This window comes from Carcharhinus amblyrhynchos, chromosome 14, assembly GCF_965287045.1.
Source record: "Carcharhinus amblyrhynchos chromosome 14, sCarAmb.v2.hapA, whole genome shotgun sequence".
In the NCBI taxonomy this organism is placed as follows: Eukaryota; Metazoa; Chordata; class Chondrichthyes; order Carcharhiniformes; family Carcharhinidae; genus Carcharhinus; species Carcharhinus amblyrhynchos.
The window spans coordinates 48676179-48693874 of NC_137337.1; the positions used below are offsets into that span (position 1 = coordinate 48676179).

The following is a 17696-nucleotide window of genomic DNA, read 5'->3' on the forward strand; positions in this document are numbered from 1 at the left end:
TTTCTCTGCAAAGGAGGAAATTCAGGAGAAAAATCAAAGATTTAAATTAAATAAAGACCTTCAGAAACAAGATTCTACTTGTTAAAGCAATAAGCAAAATTAATCAAACTTAAAAAAAAACTTTTTAAAACGTAAAGCAAAGGAATAAATAAACAAAAAGTAATAAAGTGATATAATGCATAACATTTGTGGCGGACCATAATTAATTTGCCAGCTCACCTCATTATTAGCCTTGGTCACTACTGCCTCACTATTATAGCCTTAAGGGTTGTTACCCCTCATTGTCTCTACATGAAATGATCAATTCTTTTGCTATACGCCCCAGGCTGTAAGAAATATAGTTTAGATCAGGGCTTGATGGCGGGTGGTGTGGTCAAAAGATTGATTAGCTGGATGTCACATGTTTTAATTGAAAGTGCAATGGATTCTAACAAAACTATTCTTAACCTAAAGTTAGTTAGTGCATTTAACATAAGAGGTTGGCTCAACCTCTCCACTCCCTCTTTAAGTATATCATTTCAATTCGATTGTGGCAGATTGTGAGCCACTGCATTTGGAATTTATATCGGGAATTACATACAAGGCGTTAAACTGGGAGGGGAACACCATTTTGTAAATGCATACTTTTTTAAAAACGGTCAGACGTTTGCATCTACATATCTGCAATAAATATGAAATTTAACACTCTCATGGAAACACAAAATTAAACACCTCCCTGGGTGAAGTAGTGGTCCAATGTTGTACAGTTTAGAAGTACCAAATAGCTTCAAATGGTGGAAGAGTAAAACAGGTGTGAGCTGGCAAAAGCCTTTACTTGTCTTCACTGCCCACAGGCCAAATCACGAGGTCTGAGCTATACAAACAATGTTTGACTCTCATTTGTGCCGAGTGAGCAGATCTGATCTTGAGCAGCTGCAAGGATTCTACAGTCGGCATTCTTGGAGCTGAAAGAAATCTGCCAGCCACCCTTTCCTAAAACCCTCAGCCAAATGTACACATGTATGAATGGCAGCGGAGTGCAGATCAGGTGCAGCTGTGATGGCCTCCACAGCCGGATAGCAACCGGACACTAAAAGCCTTGATTTTCAATCCAGGCACGATTTCTTCCTGGGTTCCGAGCCTGAGCTGGGCGGTGAATGCGGATCACCTCACTGGAGGCAAGTTCAATCCCGCGACCAGCGCTTGCAGGAAGCGGGAACTGACTCCTGAGCCTTTAAGGCCTTGCAGAATGGAGGAGATCAGAGGGATAAATGGCTAAACGGTCAGCGGAAAGGTAGCGGAAATGTTTCAAGAGAACAAAACTTTCTCCCCCCCCAAAAAAGGTTTTGTTCAGAAACACGATTTAATGGCGCCCCATATCGCACCTGACAGCTGTGCATTAACTGTGCACCAGACTGTTTGGTTTTGCCGACCTGAGATTTGAAAAGAGCCTTCTGCTCCTCAAAAGAGCTTAACAGACAGTTGGAGGCCAGTGTGTTGCCGGTCACCACAGTCTCTGAAAATAGCAGCCTGTCCCGGAGGCACCGGGTCACAGGCGGGCGGAGCGCTGTTCTCAGAGCCACACCCACACAACTGAAGATCAAGCCCAAACTGGCATTCTAACATGCAGATCAGTCACTTGGCCAACATCTAACCATTCATTAGATCATACTCCCAATGACGACGAAATCACTAATAAAATATGAAGGGACTGGAAACATTTGGAATAGAAAAGATATATTGTATACATTGTTTTAAACCTTCCATCCATCTCACTACTCAGCTATTTGTAAAGATATTAAGGATCACAGAATTTTCGCAGTGCAGTCGGATTCCAAACCCAATAAGTGAATATAAAAGCTTTTGAAAATGTTTGAAATGAAACATGGCATTTTACCATTTTTAGTCAAAGTGCCAGGCTGGCATGGAACTGGGAGAGCTCCAGATCCGTTTTTGGGCTTATTTTTAGGCCCCTCACCCCATACCCACTCTGGCTGCAAAATTCTGACTGAACTTGTTACTGCAGAAGCAGCTGAGTGGGGTTTAACACACCTGAAACACTGCAAAGGGAGCTAGTGTGCATGTGCAAGCCCCTGATGTTGCACATCAGCAGTAGCAGGGGTCTGACAGACAAAGAGAGACCTATCAGGCCCCTGCTACTGCAAACAGCCTGAAACAGCTCACCCCTCCTGCAATCATAGGGGCCTGCAGTTGTAGGTATAGCCCTAGCCCACTCCCCCACAGCCCACACCAATTGCAGACCTTCTCCCTTTCCCACCGATTGTTGCCCCACTGCTCTCCCCCCACCAGTTGCTGCAGAATGGCAATGGGCCCCTCCCCATTAGCTCCGCCCCACTGGCCCCACCTCCTGACCTCCACTGCACCCCCCCCACTGGACCTGTCCCAGCACTGCCTGATCAGCATTGCCCAGTTACCAGACTGGCATTGCCCATGTGCCAGGATGTTCATGTCTAAAGGTGAGAACCTTTCCCAATGAGTTCATAAAGGCAGATGAGCCCAGATGATTGAGCACCGGGCTCGCTAATGACATTGAAATACTTATTTAAATAAATTTCAACAAATTAACCTGCCTCTTGCCCATTTCTGGTGAGGGGTGGACCATGCCAGAAATCCTGCGCTTATAAAATGCTACCAGTCACGAAAACTGGCGCCAATCACTCTAATCACTTTGCGCCCCACTTTACAACCGCATCAAGTCTGAAAATGGGTGCAACACGATGGCAAAATCCCAGTCTAAATCTTTGTTTATACCAGCTTTTGTAAACCTGCCAAAACACAATTCCTTACAAGCACATGGTCCAAGGAAAATTTTCTTTATTCATTCATAGGAATAGGCCTAGCTGGCTGGCCATTATTTATGTGGTGGTGAGCTGCCTTCTTAAGTCGCGGCAGTCCACGTGCTGTGGGTTTACCCACAATACTGTTAGGAAAGGAATTTCAGGATTTTGATCCAGCAACTGCGAAGGAACAGTGATACATTTCCAAGTCAGGATGATAAGTGGCTTGCAGGGGAACTTGCAGGTGCTGGTGTTCCCAGGTACCTGCTATCCTTGTCCTAGATGGAGGTGGTCAAGGGTTTGAAATGTGCTGAGATGCTTTGGTGAATATTTGCAGTGCATTTTGTAGCTAGTACACACCACTGCTACTGAACATCGGTGATGGAGGGAGTGAATGTTTTTGGATGTGGTGTCATTCAAGCAGGCTGCTTTGTCCTGGATGGTGTCAAGCTTCTTGAATGTTGTTGGACCTGCATCCGTCCAGGCAAGTGGGAAATATTCCATTACATTCCTGATTTGTGCCTTGTAGATGGCAGTCAGATCTTGGGGAGTCAGTAGGTGAGTTATGTGCTGCAGTATTCCTAGCTTCTATCCTGCTGTTGCAGCCACTGTGTTTATGTGGCGAGTCTAGTTGAGTTGCTAGTCAATGGTAACCCCAAGGATGTTGACAGTGGGGGATTCAGTGATGGTGAGACCATTGAATGTCATGGGGCAGTGGTTAGAGTGTCTCTTATTGGTGATGGTCATTGCCTGGCATTTGTATGGCACAATTGTTACTTGCCATTTGTCAGCCCAAGCCTGAATATTGTCCAGATCTTGTTGCATTTGAACGTGGACTACTCCGGTATCTGAGGAGTTGCTGAACATTGCGCAAAGGCGAATATCTTCGCTTCTGACCATATGATGGGGGTGGCGGAGGGGAGGAACATCGATGAAGCAGCTGAAGATGGTTGGGCCTTGGACACTATTCTGAAGGACTCGTGCAGAGATGTCCTAAAGCTGAGATGACTAACCTTCCACAACCATCTTCCTCATGTGTCAGATACAACTCCAAGCAGTGGAGAGTTTGCCCTCTGATACACATTGATTCCAGCTTTGCTAGAGCTTCTTGATGCCACACTTGGTCGAATGTGGCTTTGATCTCAAGGGTGGACATTCTTGCCTAATCTCTGAAATTCAGTTCTTTTGTCTATGTTTGAACCAAGGCTGTACCAGGTTGACACTTCATTTTCAGGTATGCCCGGTGCTGGTCCTGGCATGCCCTCCTGCACTCTCCATTGAACCAGGGTGATCCCCTGGCTTAATGATAATGGTTGAGTGGGGATCATGCCGGGCCATGAGATTGCAGATTGTGCTGGAGTACAGTTCCCCTGCACTGATGGCCCACAACCATCTCCATTTGTGCTAGGTATGACTCCAACCAGCAGAGGACAGGAGCTGAGTGACTGTGGCGGAACCCAAACTGGGCATCACTGAGCAGGTACTGCTTGATAGCACTGTTGATGACTCCTTCCATCACTTCACTGATGATCATGAGCAAACTGATTGGATGGTGATTGGCCAGGTTGGATTTGTCTTGCTTTTTGTGTACAGGCCATACTTGGGCAATTTTCCACAGTGTCAAGTGGATGCTAGTATTGTAATTGTTCTGGAAGGCTGGGGGAGTGGCAAGCTCTGGAGCATAAATCCTTAGTACTATTGCTAGAATGTTATCAGGGCCCATTGCCTTTGCGATATCCAGTGCCTCCAACTGTTTCTTGATATCATGTGTTGTGAATTGAATTGGCTGGAGTCTGACATCTGAGATGCTGGGGACCACTGGAGGAGGCCGAGATGGATCATCCACTCAGCACTTCTGGCTGAAGATTGCTGCAAGTGCTTCCACCTTATCTTTTGCACTGATATGCTGCGCTCCTCCATCATTGAGGATGGGGATATTTGTGGAGCCTTGTTGTCCAGTGAGTTGTTTAATTGTCCACTACTATTCATGAATGGATGTGACAGGACTGCAGAACTTGGATTTGATCCGTTGGCTGTGGCATTGCTTAGCTCTGTCTATCACTTGCTGTTTATGCTGCTTGGCATGCACATTGTTCTGTTTGGTAACTTCACCAGGTTGACATTTCATTTTTAGGTATGCCTGGTGCTGCTAATGGCATGCAATCCTGCACTCTCCATTAAACCAGGGTGATCCCCTGACTTAATGATAATGGTTGAGTGGGGATCACGCCTGACCATAAGGTTGTAGATTGTGTTGGAGTACAGTTCCCCTGCGTTGATGGCCCACAACCATCTCCATTTGTGCGAGGTGTGACTCCAACCAGCAGAGGGGTTTCCCCTTGATTCACACTGACTCCAGTTTTGCTAGGGCTCCTTGATGCTACACTTGGTCAAATGCTACCTTGATGTCAAGAGCAATCACTCTCAATTTACCTCTGGAATTCAACTGTTTTGTCTATGTTTGAAGTGGTTATGCTAGTCCTGTGCTGTAGCTTCACCAGGTTGACACATCATTTTTAGGTATGCCTGTTGTTGCTCCTGGCATACCTTCCTGCATTTAACCAGGGTTGATCTACTGGCTTGATGGTAATGGGAGAGTGGGGCTATGCCAAGCCATGAGGTTACAGATTGTGGTTGAGTACAGGGCAACTCCGTCCCAATTGTTTACCACTGTGTTCCCACCTCTGCTGGATTTGTCCTGTCAGTGGGAAAGGACATACCCTGGAATGGTGATGGTAGTACATGGGACATTATCTATAAGCTATGATTTTGTGAGCATGACTATAGAACATAGAACATAGAAAAACTACAGCACAAACAGGTCCTTCAGCCGACAAGTTGCACTGATCACATCGCTACCTACGAGACTTATCATCTATGACCCTCAATCCTATTAAGTCCCATGTACTCATCTAGAAGTCTCTTAAAAGACCCTATCGAATTTGCCTCCACCACCACCGACAGCAGCCAATTCTACTCACCCAACCACCGACGGCAGCCAATTCTACTCACCCACCACCTTCTGAGTGGAAAACAACTATGGCAGACTTATGTACACTGGTATCATATGTTTCAAGATGCTTTTGTGAGATGCTTTGGGTGTTTTACTACATTAAAGATGATACAGAAATACAAGTTGTTGCTATTAAAAATTTTCCTTTCCAGTTTAAACAAAAAATGGACTTATTTTCTGATATAAGTTTGGGTAAAGGGAAGTTAAAAGGTATTGTGGCCATATATCTTTGTTTACTGGTCACTTGTATGAAATAAGCATCAGTGTTAAGACATCATAAGGTACTTAAGTAGAGTGAGGTTTAGCTTATAATAATGGTTCTTTTTTTTACAGTTTGTTCAGTGGGTTCTTTAAGGGTCTTTCTGAACAAAACATACAATATATAACATTATGGCACCATCCTTTTCAGCCTCCTGGGCTGTTTCAAGTTCATTTAAGAGCGGAAGGGCTAGGAAATGACTGTTAATACAGGAAAACCGGGACTGCTCTGCTGAAGTATTGCTCAATAAACTACTGCCAAAGAACTCTTGGCGAGAAGCAGTATTTTGGGCCCTATTTACTGGCTTATCATCCTCGATATCATTGATGTCCTTTCCTTCATTATACTGAAGACACTTGTCCAGTGTTGGCTCCTTGCAGCGTCATCACTGCAGAACAGTTATACAGCAATCAATCATTATTACAAAGAATACTTCCTGAAAGCTGAATTGCAGGTAGCCACCCAACCAGGCCATGCAGTGAAATTGATGTTCATTTCTTTGATTTACACCCCGAGGATTGAAGTTGATCCATGGATCTGACTGCAGTACAGTTCAGCTTTTGAGCATAGGTCCTTGAAAGGAATCATGACTCAAATGTGCAAGGTTAATTCTTGTTCAAGCAAGCAGCTTTTCACCTGTTGTACAGTGATAATGTCAGTGGGGAAACTGAAGCCTACCAGCTTCAAGGACGCAGGTTGGTACTTTAAATGTGTTAATGAAGCTGTGGGAAACTCAGCAGCTACATCCAGGGAAGTACTTAGCAGATCCAGGAGGGGAGTACCTTTCTAACTGGCTCCTAGTTCCAAAGTGCCTTCATGAAAAAAACTCAACTCACCATCCTCCCCAGCAACCTTCCACATTAGACCTCTGAACCCGTTCCTTCAGCAACAACGAAGATTCCAATCCATCCTATCAGGCCACTGTTCTCTCCCCAGATCTCTGATCCACGAACGAGGCCTCCAATCTCCCCCATCGGTTTCCCTAGGATCAACAGTCTTCAGACTCTTTGCTCTTCCATTACCACCAAAGATATACTCCACACTCCCATCCCAGCAAATTCATAAATAGTCCTGCAGCTCTCACTGACTGACAGGCTTTGCTTCCAGTCAAGTTGCAAGCCAATCAGGGGAAATTGATAAGTAACATCACATGCATGCTGTGGAGTTGATGGAGAGAAATTCCAATTTCTGGGTCCCCCACTACCTTTGGTTCCACTGGCTCCTGACAAGTCAGGTAAATAAAAATTCAGCCTAAAGGACTGGGAAATGGAAGATTTTTGCAATTTCAAAGCAACATGATAATTGCAAGGCAACAGGCACAACCTCCATGATGATAATGATTTAATGATAATTATACAGCAGTGTAATATAAACTGCAAATTCATGCAATTTCTTGAAGGCACAGTAATTGTGTGAAGAAGCCGCAGGCTAATATGGGTGCAGTCAATGGCAGCCAGAATTTGGTACAATCCTGAAAATGTCACAGTCCTAACCTGCAGCTTCCATTTATCCACGGGGAAAATATTGGATGTGCTCGGTCTAGTAAACATGACATCAATCACCTGCTTAATGTAAGAACGAATGGTCAATTAACTGAAGTTACTGATATCTATCTCCTAAAGCAGTCGAGAAAGATATGTAAGCAAAGAAATTACGGCAGTGATGAACTTGACCGCAACAGGCGGGAGTGGAACAGGTTTTATCACAGGAAACAATGCAACTGTTACAGCTTCACTAGAGAACCAAAGCCACTTATACATTGTTTAGACACCTGCAGGTATGTTATTCCAGACATTTAAACTCACTCTCCAATTACGCTTTCCTGCTTCTTCCTGTTCCTCCTCCACTTGCCAGAATGGAATTCCCAGTAGGACCCCATGAAGCAATAAGTACGGTACCAGACAATAAGTCTCTTTGAAGTGCAAAATGTTCTACAGCAACCACAAATTTATTAGTTATTTCACTGTGAAATTGTCTAAGTAGTAAATAGCAACAGCATTATCTCATAAAACTTTCTACAGTTATACCAAACAATTGTTTTAAATATTGCTGAAAATGGCTGCCTCCTGATTTATATCATCCAAGGAATGCTGGCAGAGATGAAAATGGCATCAGACATTGTAGATATGCTGTTTGACCCTAGTTTGTATTTTTAATGAGATTCCCTACCTCTTTGTGACAGGAACTCTGACTGTATAGATTCAGGTTTCCTGAACATTAGAAAAGGTAGAAATTAGAGGTAAACAGGGCTATTTGGATCGCAATATTTCAGGTCCTTAAACACAAGAGCAAAACTTCACCTCCATAATAAGTACTGGTTCAAACAAGTTTGAGTATTTAACTCAGATGTGATGTGATTTTCTTTTAACTCAATATAGTTACTTAATATTATATCTACATGCTGGTGCTTGTTTATCAATTACACCAGAATCACTATAATGAAACACCTTAGACCTTCTGTTCTTGCCATGCAGTATTACACTCTTAGCTAAGTGATTCTCTTTCTAAATGTACATACACTATGTTTGGGATAGGTATATGTTAGGGTGAGCACTGTTAAACATCAAGGAGGTAATCTTACTGGCTTGTCATACCGTCTTGATGGGCAGGGCAAGCTGGTAAGGTCACGCGAGAAACAAAAAAAGTCACATTTGCACCAAGTTTCGTGCTTCTCGCAATCTTATCAGCCCCAGTTTTCCAGCCTGATCAGCCTCGAGTTCGGGAAGGGGGCAAGGCTGATTTCAACATTTAAAAAAGAATTTAAATGTAATTAGTGAGATCAGGACAGAATCGTCTGGACTCACTTGGCTTAATGGTCTTGCAGGTGAATGTCCTCATTGGCGAGGATCACGTGTGGTCCCCATCAACAGGGACTTGAAATGGTGGCCTCGCTGGTAGGACCAGAGGCCAATGAGGCCCCCCCCCCCCCCCCCCCCCCCCACTCGTGTGGTTTGGGGGAAGCATCCGTAGTGCCCTTTGGGCAGTGGCAGCCTGGGAACCTGGCAGTGCCAGCCTTGCACCTTGGCAGTGCTTAGGGATGGGACCATGAAGGGGTGGGATCTAAGGGGAGGAGCACTGTCATGATGGGGGCAGGGCCTAAGGGGAGGTGGCCAGTTGAGAGAACTGCATACTCTGCAATCGGCTGGGGTGGTGATCAACTGGGCCATAGGGAGAAGGGTGCAATCAACTGGGCCATGGGAGGGGGGTAGGGGGGTGGTGTGATTGACCTGGCCAACGGGAAATGGGGAGGATGTGGGATTGCAGTAAACTGTGTGTGGGGGCGGGGCTGGGGAGCGATTGGCTGGGGAGGCCAGCGATCGAGGAGGGCGGGGGGCGCGATGATTGAGAACTCTCTCTGTGTTCTGTTGCACAGAACAGAGAGAGATCTAGGCATGCACAATAGCACCTTCTAATGTAGCAGCTGGCTTTCTGGTGAGAATAGACTCTGTCCACTCCCTCCAGGAGCAGAAATCAGATTATTCATCATTTTTGCACTAAGTGCTATATGACTTCACTTGTGGTGTGGTCTTGTGAAAAAATGGACCTAAAACTTTCCCATTTTCACGGTCGTTCGGCAGTTAGAATTTTTTTTATAACATTATCCCCTAATTATATTGTTTTAGAACCAAGACATTCTTTGGAAATAAATTGAAGCATTAATCTGAAAACTCACATTGAGAAGCACTTTACAATCTCTAACATTCCTGAATCAAACAACAATTAAGCCGTTACACCTCATTTATGATCATTAACAACAATCACACTTGGTGCCTTTAGAAGGATTTGTTCTTGTTTAGCAGCAAAATTATACATTACGTATTAAATGGTATAACATTCCGTTCCTTATAAGCCAGCATTTTGCAAAGTCTCTGGGTGGGGGAAATTCAATGTCCAGCACCAAAAGAGTGTGGTAGCACCACTTCTGGCAAAGTCCATAAGGACATGTCTCCTAAACAGAATCTGTACTGGGTGGTGAGAGAAACAAGAGGGAAAATTCTATTTGACTGCACCCTTATCAGTCCACCTGTCACAGATCCACCTGTCCATGACTGTATTGATGAATGTACAGTCCTTGAGGAGATTAAGTCCTGTCCTCATATTGAAGTTTTTTTTCATTTATTAACGTCACAAGTAGGCTTACATTAGCACTGCAATGAAGTTACTGTGAAAATCTTCTAGTCAGCACACACTGGTGCCTATTTGGGTACACTGAGGAGCATTTAGCATGGCCAATGCACCTAACCCGCACGTTTTTGGATTGTAGGAGAAAACTGGAACACCCAGAGGAAATCCACACATTCATGGGCAGAATGTGCAGACTCCGCACAGACAGTGACCCGAGCTGGGAATCGAACCCAGGTCCCTGGCGCTGTGAGGCAGCAGTGCTAACCACTGTGCTACCTTGCTGCCCAGACTGTTACCCTCCATTGTGTTGTGTGGCACTACTACCTTGACAAAAAGGATAGATTTCAAACGGATCTAGCAATTCAAAAAACTGGGCATTGTGGGCTATCAGCAGCAATAGAATTGTATCCAATCACAATTTGTAACCTCATGGCTCTACTTATCCCTAACTCTACAATTATTATCCAACTGGGGGATTAATCTTGGCACAAAGAAGAATGCAGGAGGACATGCTAGGAGCAACACCAGGCATACCCAGAAATGATACATTAACCTACAATGCAGGACTACTTGCCTGCCAAATGGAGGAAGCAGCATGTGATAGAGATCCCACAAATAAATATTGTGGCTCCAAGAGCAGGTCAGAGGAATTCTGCAGTGAATAAACTGCCTCCTGATTCCCCAAAGCCTATCCACTATCTACAAGGTTCAATTCAGGAGCGTGATGAAATACTGTTTGCTTGCCTAATGAATGCAGCTTCAACAACACTCAAGAAGCTCAACACCATGGTGGACAACAAAGCAAACCACTTGATTGGTACTTCACCTAGCACCTTCAGAGGAACATAGGCCTTAGGAGCAGGAGTAGGCCATTCAGTCCCTGGAGCCTGTTCTGCAATTCAATAAAATCATGACTGATCTGGTTGTAGTCTCAACTCTACTTTGCTCTCTGCCTCACATAAACCTTTCACTCCTTTGTTTATCAAAAATCTGTCTTAACTCTGCCTTGAATAAATTCAATGACCCCGTTTTGACTGCTTTCTGGGGAACAGAATTCCACACACTAACATCCTTTTAAGAAAAAAAAGTTCTCCTAAATATCCATGTTAAATTATTGATCTCTTATTCTTAAATTATGTCCCCTGGTTCTAAGTTTCTCCCACAAGTGGAAACTCAGAGTATCAAGCCGATCAAATTTACTATGGATCTTATATGTTTCAATAAGTTCGCCTTTCATTTTTCTCATCCCAGAAAAATCAAAGTGAACCTTATATTGGATATATTACTTATCGGAGTATACTGCTTCCAACGCAATTATATCTTTTTCAAATAATTTCAACATTCACTTCCTCTACCATGGATGCATGGTGACAGCAATGTGTACTATCCACAACAGCACTATTCCAAACCCATACCCTCTAATACCTAGAAGAACACGGGCAGCAGATGAATGGGAACACCTGCATATTCCCCCACAAGCCACATACCATCCTGACATGGAACAATATCACCATTCATTTACTGTCTCAGGGTCAAAATTCCAGAACTCCCTTCCTAACAACACTGTTGGTGTACCTACATCACACAGACTGTAGTGATTCAAAGAGGCAGTTCACCACCACCTTCTCAAGGACAATTAGGTATGGGCACCAAATGTTCATACGACCAGCAATTCCCACATACTATGAAATAATTCAAAAATAGTTTATCGAAAAATAAGAAAAAGGAGTTGGATTTTGCCTAAGAAGAAGGGAGCCGGCATTGTGACATTAGTGTGTCTAGATCTACTCTGTGGGAGAAATAGTCATAGCCCGAGATTTTCAGAGAGGTAGGTTTCTAATTGGCTGGTGGGTTGGGTGGCCAATTAGCAGCTATGAGTGTGGGATGGAGGCAAGACGTATGAAGGGCAGTCCCAATTTAAAGTCATCATTACAGTTCTTACTAAAGCAGACATTTGGAAGCAAGGTGCATGGTTCTCGCACATCATCTGCTGCATTTTTCATGATATGGCTCTCCAGAGAGGTGTGGATCTAAAGGAGATGAGGCCTTGGAAATGACAACTCTTCATAGGGAGAGGAGGATGAAAAGGTGGAGAAAATTTTGAAGTTGCAGAGTAGAGAAATGCCCAGTTGCACAAGAAGGAAGTTGAGGCTAGCACAGGCCTCCAGCATTCCAGCATTTTCCACTTTCGTTATTCAAAAACACCTCACTATCAATTTGTTGAGTGGTGCTTTGGTTAGCACTGCTTCAGGACCCGCCAGCAGAATGCCTAATTTTGGTGAGTGATGTTTGAATTTGTTACCATTAATGTTGCTCAAATTAGAGATCTCAATGTTGCAACAGCCAGTCAGGCTATCACCAAATCAGAACCTTTCAGTGCATGCCTGTCCTGCTCCCAGAGTGCAAGCTGGACCACACAGGTTGTGGCCAGTGGTGTGATTCTTGCCCAGAAAGGAGCAACAGGCATTCATAACCTAAATTTGCAACCTAAGAATTTGTTTTGGTGTTTAACTGGCTTTGAGTACAATTCCACTCTTTGCACTCATGCATTTCCAATATCCTTCCTGGATCTCAGATCTACATTCATCTTGAAAACATTCGAGGTTAGTTGTATTTAATTTCAAATCCTTTTAACTGACATTACATTTAAAGGGAAATAAATCACTGCCAATTCCTGGGAGGAATAGTTTTTCCTCACTAAGTAATCAAGCCAGAGAAACAGCTGAAAACAGAAACAAATAACTTCACTGCATTAGCATCCCAAATGTTTATGAACCATCTCATTTGATCTCCTGTTTGTGTAATAGTCAACAGTTACAAGCCATGATATACACCGCTGCTAAAAGGAAAAATTTGCAGGTAGAAAATCTGTGAATGTAATTGTCTTTCATTTAACAGCACATTATAAAATATAAATATATAATAGGCAAACAATTAGTACTATTCCACTCACCATTCATAATGGATTATAAATGTCATCTACCGCAAAATAATTATCTTGACCTTGAATGGAATGTAATAATTCTCCATAGTCCATATGCCCCATGTAGATTAGAAAATTAAAAATCCTTTTGTATAAGCACTCCAACAATTCATATTGCTTTTCAACTATACAGGTTGAGGCATCAATAATCATTTTACAGTATCATGCTACAGATCTTCTAAGTGGAACCAAGCATTTCAAAGGCATTAAATACAACATTGCCCTAGCTAAATGACACATCCCTTCTATCAATGAGTACTGAAGAGGACATTTTCTAAATGTAATTGAAGAAACTGCAAAGGTCAACATTAGGTTACATAGTGTTAGTGCCATCACAGCTGTAGCCGATTCCATCCATATTGAACCAATCTTCCAGCAATGAAAACGTGTAAGTAATATTTTTTCCCCTGCATACTTAAGAACAGCTTGACAAAAACCTTTCCTTGAAAAACCTGACCAGTCATGTGTCCCTAAGCTGTTGTAATTCTTGTTGCTTGGTTGATCTGCATATGTGGATATCTTTCCATCAGTAGACATGTTTAAGGTTCTCTAATAAATAGAGCTAACAGCTTACGGCTGCTTCAATTGTCATCCCTTTATCTTTCTGTCACTTGTTTGCCCTTAAGGGCCCTAATGTCTTTAAAATAGGCCTCCTGGCTAGTATTTAACTGCCTTGTCCAAAGGGGTCTGAAGGGTACAGCAGATCAAAGGTGTGCTTGCGACATAAAAAAACAGCTGTCCTTCATTTACCTTTAATTAAGTACATCTGACCAGAGAGGCTTTCAGGCCTTTTTACCCTTTCATCATTTAATATCATTGACTTATCTTGGAATATAAATTTAGTATAATACTCAGGTTTGTTTTGTATTATAGTTGCCTCTAATTAGCATAAACTGAGAAAATAATCCTCTTAATAATGGAAGATCACATAATACAAATAGATGTTTTCTACCTGGATCTAATGACTACTATATATCAGTGGTGTAATAATCTGTTAACTGAAATCACAATCCCCCTCTTACTACAAGATACCTTTGTGCAGCAACAATAATCACTAACCGTTCTGCATAGTTTAGAAGTATCAACTGCAGTATCAATATTATAAAATGAGGAATTAAACAACACAAAAAATTCCTTATGTTGCCTACCGAAAACAAAATATAAAGACTGCAATTTTTCATATTTCAATAATAAGAAGAATTCATATTTAGGTGTCATGAATGAAAGAAGCAGGACAAAAAACAGTCTCTGATTACCAAACTTAAGTCAGTTACTTAACTCAAGTGAAAGTCTATATTTCCTTGAGGGAAACTTGAAGGACCTCAGGGTGTTTTTTTCAGATACAATTAGAAAGAAAATTAGGTTGTTACTGAGCCAAGACTGACTATACTTAGTTGTGAAATAGAAGTGCTTTTATCAGATCAATTGTCCTTATATTCATTTGTCTTGTTAAAGTCAGTAATACTGAGCTTGTTGAGGAATTTTGGCTCCCAAAACACCTCATATTATTTGGAATAGATTAGAAGATGTAATTTATAAATGATAGGATATAATGATTGAACTCCATTTCAATGCATCGTCCTTCTGATCTGGGTTCCAATGGCTGGATTAGAAGTTGTGGACTAGGAGTGGGGCGGGGAAGGGGAGGTTAGAGGGATGGCCCCGGAAGGACCTAGGAGGATGCAGTGTGCAGAGGCAGGCTGAAAAGAAGAAATTTTGATGCCTGCACTATGTCCAAAATTTTAAAATGAATAAAGCTTGAAACATCCATCCAGCCCTCACACCCTTCACTTCCCCACACTTACTCCCCATGCCCCATCAATGCTAACCCATGATGCCTGATAGCCCCTCATGCGCAGCTATGTGTTCCCCCCCCCACCATTTTCATATCGTCCAAACGAAGTAACAACCTCATATGGCTCATGATCCCAAGCCAAGCTGTGCCTCCACAAACTTGATGGTCCTTTATAGCCCCTGTGCCAAGTTAGTGCCAACTGATGCTAATTCAAGCCTCCCAAAGTTCTTTGCCCTTACACCTATCATGCCAAATCACCTTGAATCCACCACAGCAAAGCTCATGAACATTTTAGAGAGATTAAACAAAGTCTATAAAATAGAGCTCTAGATACATAATTCCCTAAAAGTGGCATCACAGTTAGATAGGGTCATAAAGAACGTTTTTGGTACTTTGGCCTTTATAAATCAAAGTATTGAGTATAAGAGTTGGAATATTACGGTGAGGCAGTATAAGACATTGGTGAGGCCGAATTTAGAGTATTGTGCGCAGCTTTGGTCACCTAATTACAGGAAGCATATTAATAAGGTTGAAAGAGTGCAGAGAAGGTTTACAAGGATGTTGCTGGGACTTGAGAAACTGAATTACAGAGAAAGTTTGAATAGGTTAGGACTTTATTCCCTACAGCATAGAAGAATGAGGGGGGATTTGATAAAGATGTATAAAATTATGATGGGTATAGGTAGAGTGAATGCAAGCAGGCTTTTTCCATTGAGGCTAGGGGAGAAAAAAACTAGAGGATATGGGTTAAGGATGAAGGGGGAAAAGTTTAAAGAGAATATTGGGGGGGGAGGGCGTTTTTCACACAGAGTGGTGGGAGTGTGGAATGAGTTGCCAGATGAAGTGATAAATGCGGGCTCACTTTTATCATTTAAGAAAAAGTTGGACAGGTACCTGGATGAGAGGGGTGTGGAGGGATATGATCCAGGTGCAGGTCAGTGGGACTAGGCAGAGCCGAGAAGGGCCAAAAGGTCTGTTTCTGTGCTGTAATGTTCTATGGTTCTAAGTATTTATTGCAGAATTCACTATATTGAAAAAAAACTGATTCATAAAAATTCATTTACTGCATTGACATTCCTGCACCAAATAAAGCCTTATGACAACAGGCATTTCATTCAAGTCACACTCCCTTACGAGCATTGGACTTCATAGTCCCGTAGCAAAAACACCTATAACCGCTTGTAGCTGTCAAACAAACAAATGATAGGCACCTTACTGTGACAATGAATAGTTTTGAAATCAGGCATGTAACAGTAATCCACCAAAATAGAGCGTGAAAAAGCAAGCAATGATTTTTTAACTCCTTTTTTCCCAAAGATTTAAAGAAGAGGATATTTAAATGCCAAGACAGCTCTCTATGACAGATCCTCTTGACACTTACGACTTGTCCTTCTAACAAGGCTCCTTGATACGTGCATCTGAAAGTATCGGCAGTTGATTTTGGCAAGTCTTTTGACAATTCCAATCAGTTTGACAGTAATTACTTCATGCATTTTTTATGTATATGTGTAACTACTTGCAATTCTTTCAAATGGTACCTTATTTTCCGCAAAGCTGTTCTGAGACCAGATCCAAACAGGTTTTTTACCTCACCAAAGGGGTACCCTGGCTATCCAAACAAATCCATGAAATTCAGACCTGCTCTTACGAGGTCTGATCTGCATGCTTTGGATTGCACATTCCAAGGCTACCAAAATTCCATTTCAGTGGAGGCAGCTGATTATTTAAATGGCCCTTATGAAAATGGGAAGTGTCATGTTCAGGCAGTTTTACTAGTTTCACTATGATGGTGAAAGTCTGGGCATTGGTGTCCGTAAGCTTGGTTTAGTTTAGATCATGTTGTAATGAGACACAACTTCTACATATTAATTTATGAAATATTAATATTCAAGTAATCTAACAAACAACTGTAGAATAAAAGCAAATTATCATGGATGATGGAATCTGAAACGAAAACAGAAAATACTTAAATCTCAGCAAGTCTGACAGCATCTGTGGGGAGAGAACAAAGCAAACGTTCTCAGTCTAGATGACTCTTCTCAAAAGACTGTAGAGGCTAGTTCAATTAATAATTTCAAATGTGAGGTCAATATATTTTTCCTAAATAGAGCTGCAAACAGAAATTAAGCTAAAATACAGATTAGCCATCTCAAACTCAATGATGGAATAGGCTTGAGTACTGGTTGGCCTACTCATTTCCTATGTTCCGAGTTAGACACACTACATCCATGGCATTTCATTGATATAACAATGACATGTTTAGCTACAACACATCATATATATTTCCTGCATATTTAAAACAATCAATTAAATAAATATTACCATGTAATAAAGCTATGGGGCAGAATTTCAGCTTACTGCCCAGAAAAAAATTGGTGTTGCAAATTGGCTGTGCATGGACAATTTCATCCAGAGAATAAGCTGAAACCTGACTCATAACAGCCAACCACAAAAGGGGGAGAAGAATCATGTGATCAGTGACTATTTCATGTCATGAAATCATCAACCACATTATGCAAACATGCCCAACACGACATCAAAAAAAGAAGTTATTGAAAAATAAAAATAACATTAAATCATGATAATCAAAATCTTTTCCAATATTCTGCAGTATTAGAAATAAATATTCTTAAATCCTAAATTACTTTGATTTTCCTTTTATTCAATTCTTATCTGCTGTTTCATAATATAAATTATAACAGTGAATGGAAATGAATGAAAGTGGGACGCATCACTTTTCAAAA

At 42.0% G+C, this 17696-nt stretch overlaps 1 protein-coding gene across 3 annotated transcripts in view; it reads right to left on the reverse strand.

Moving 5' to 3' along the window:
- Nucleotides 1-17696, reverse strand: part of slc25a21 (solute carrier family 25 member 21) — a 575948-nt gene that overhangs the window by 169799 nt on the left and 388453 nt on the right. Inside the window, exon 1 of one of the 3 annotated variants that reach the window (XM_080202832.1) lies at nucleotides 1365-1474. The exons of 1 other annotated variant lie outside the window; for it this stretch is intronic. The gene's annotated coding sequence lies outside the window, so the exon portion shown is untranslated. Of the gene's footprint in view, nucleotides 1-711; nucleotides 1328-1364; nucleotides 1475-17696 lie in introns of those variants that run through there. One more of the 3 variants, XM_080202831.1, reaches the window with a different exon arrangement.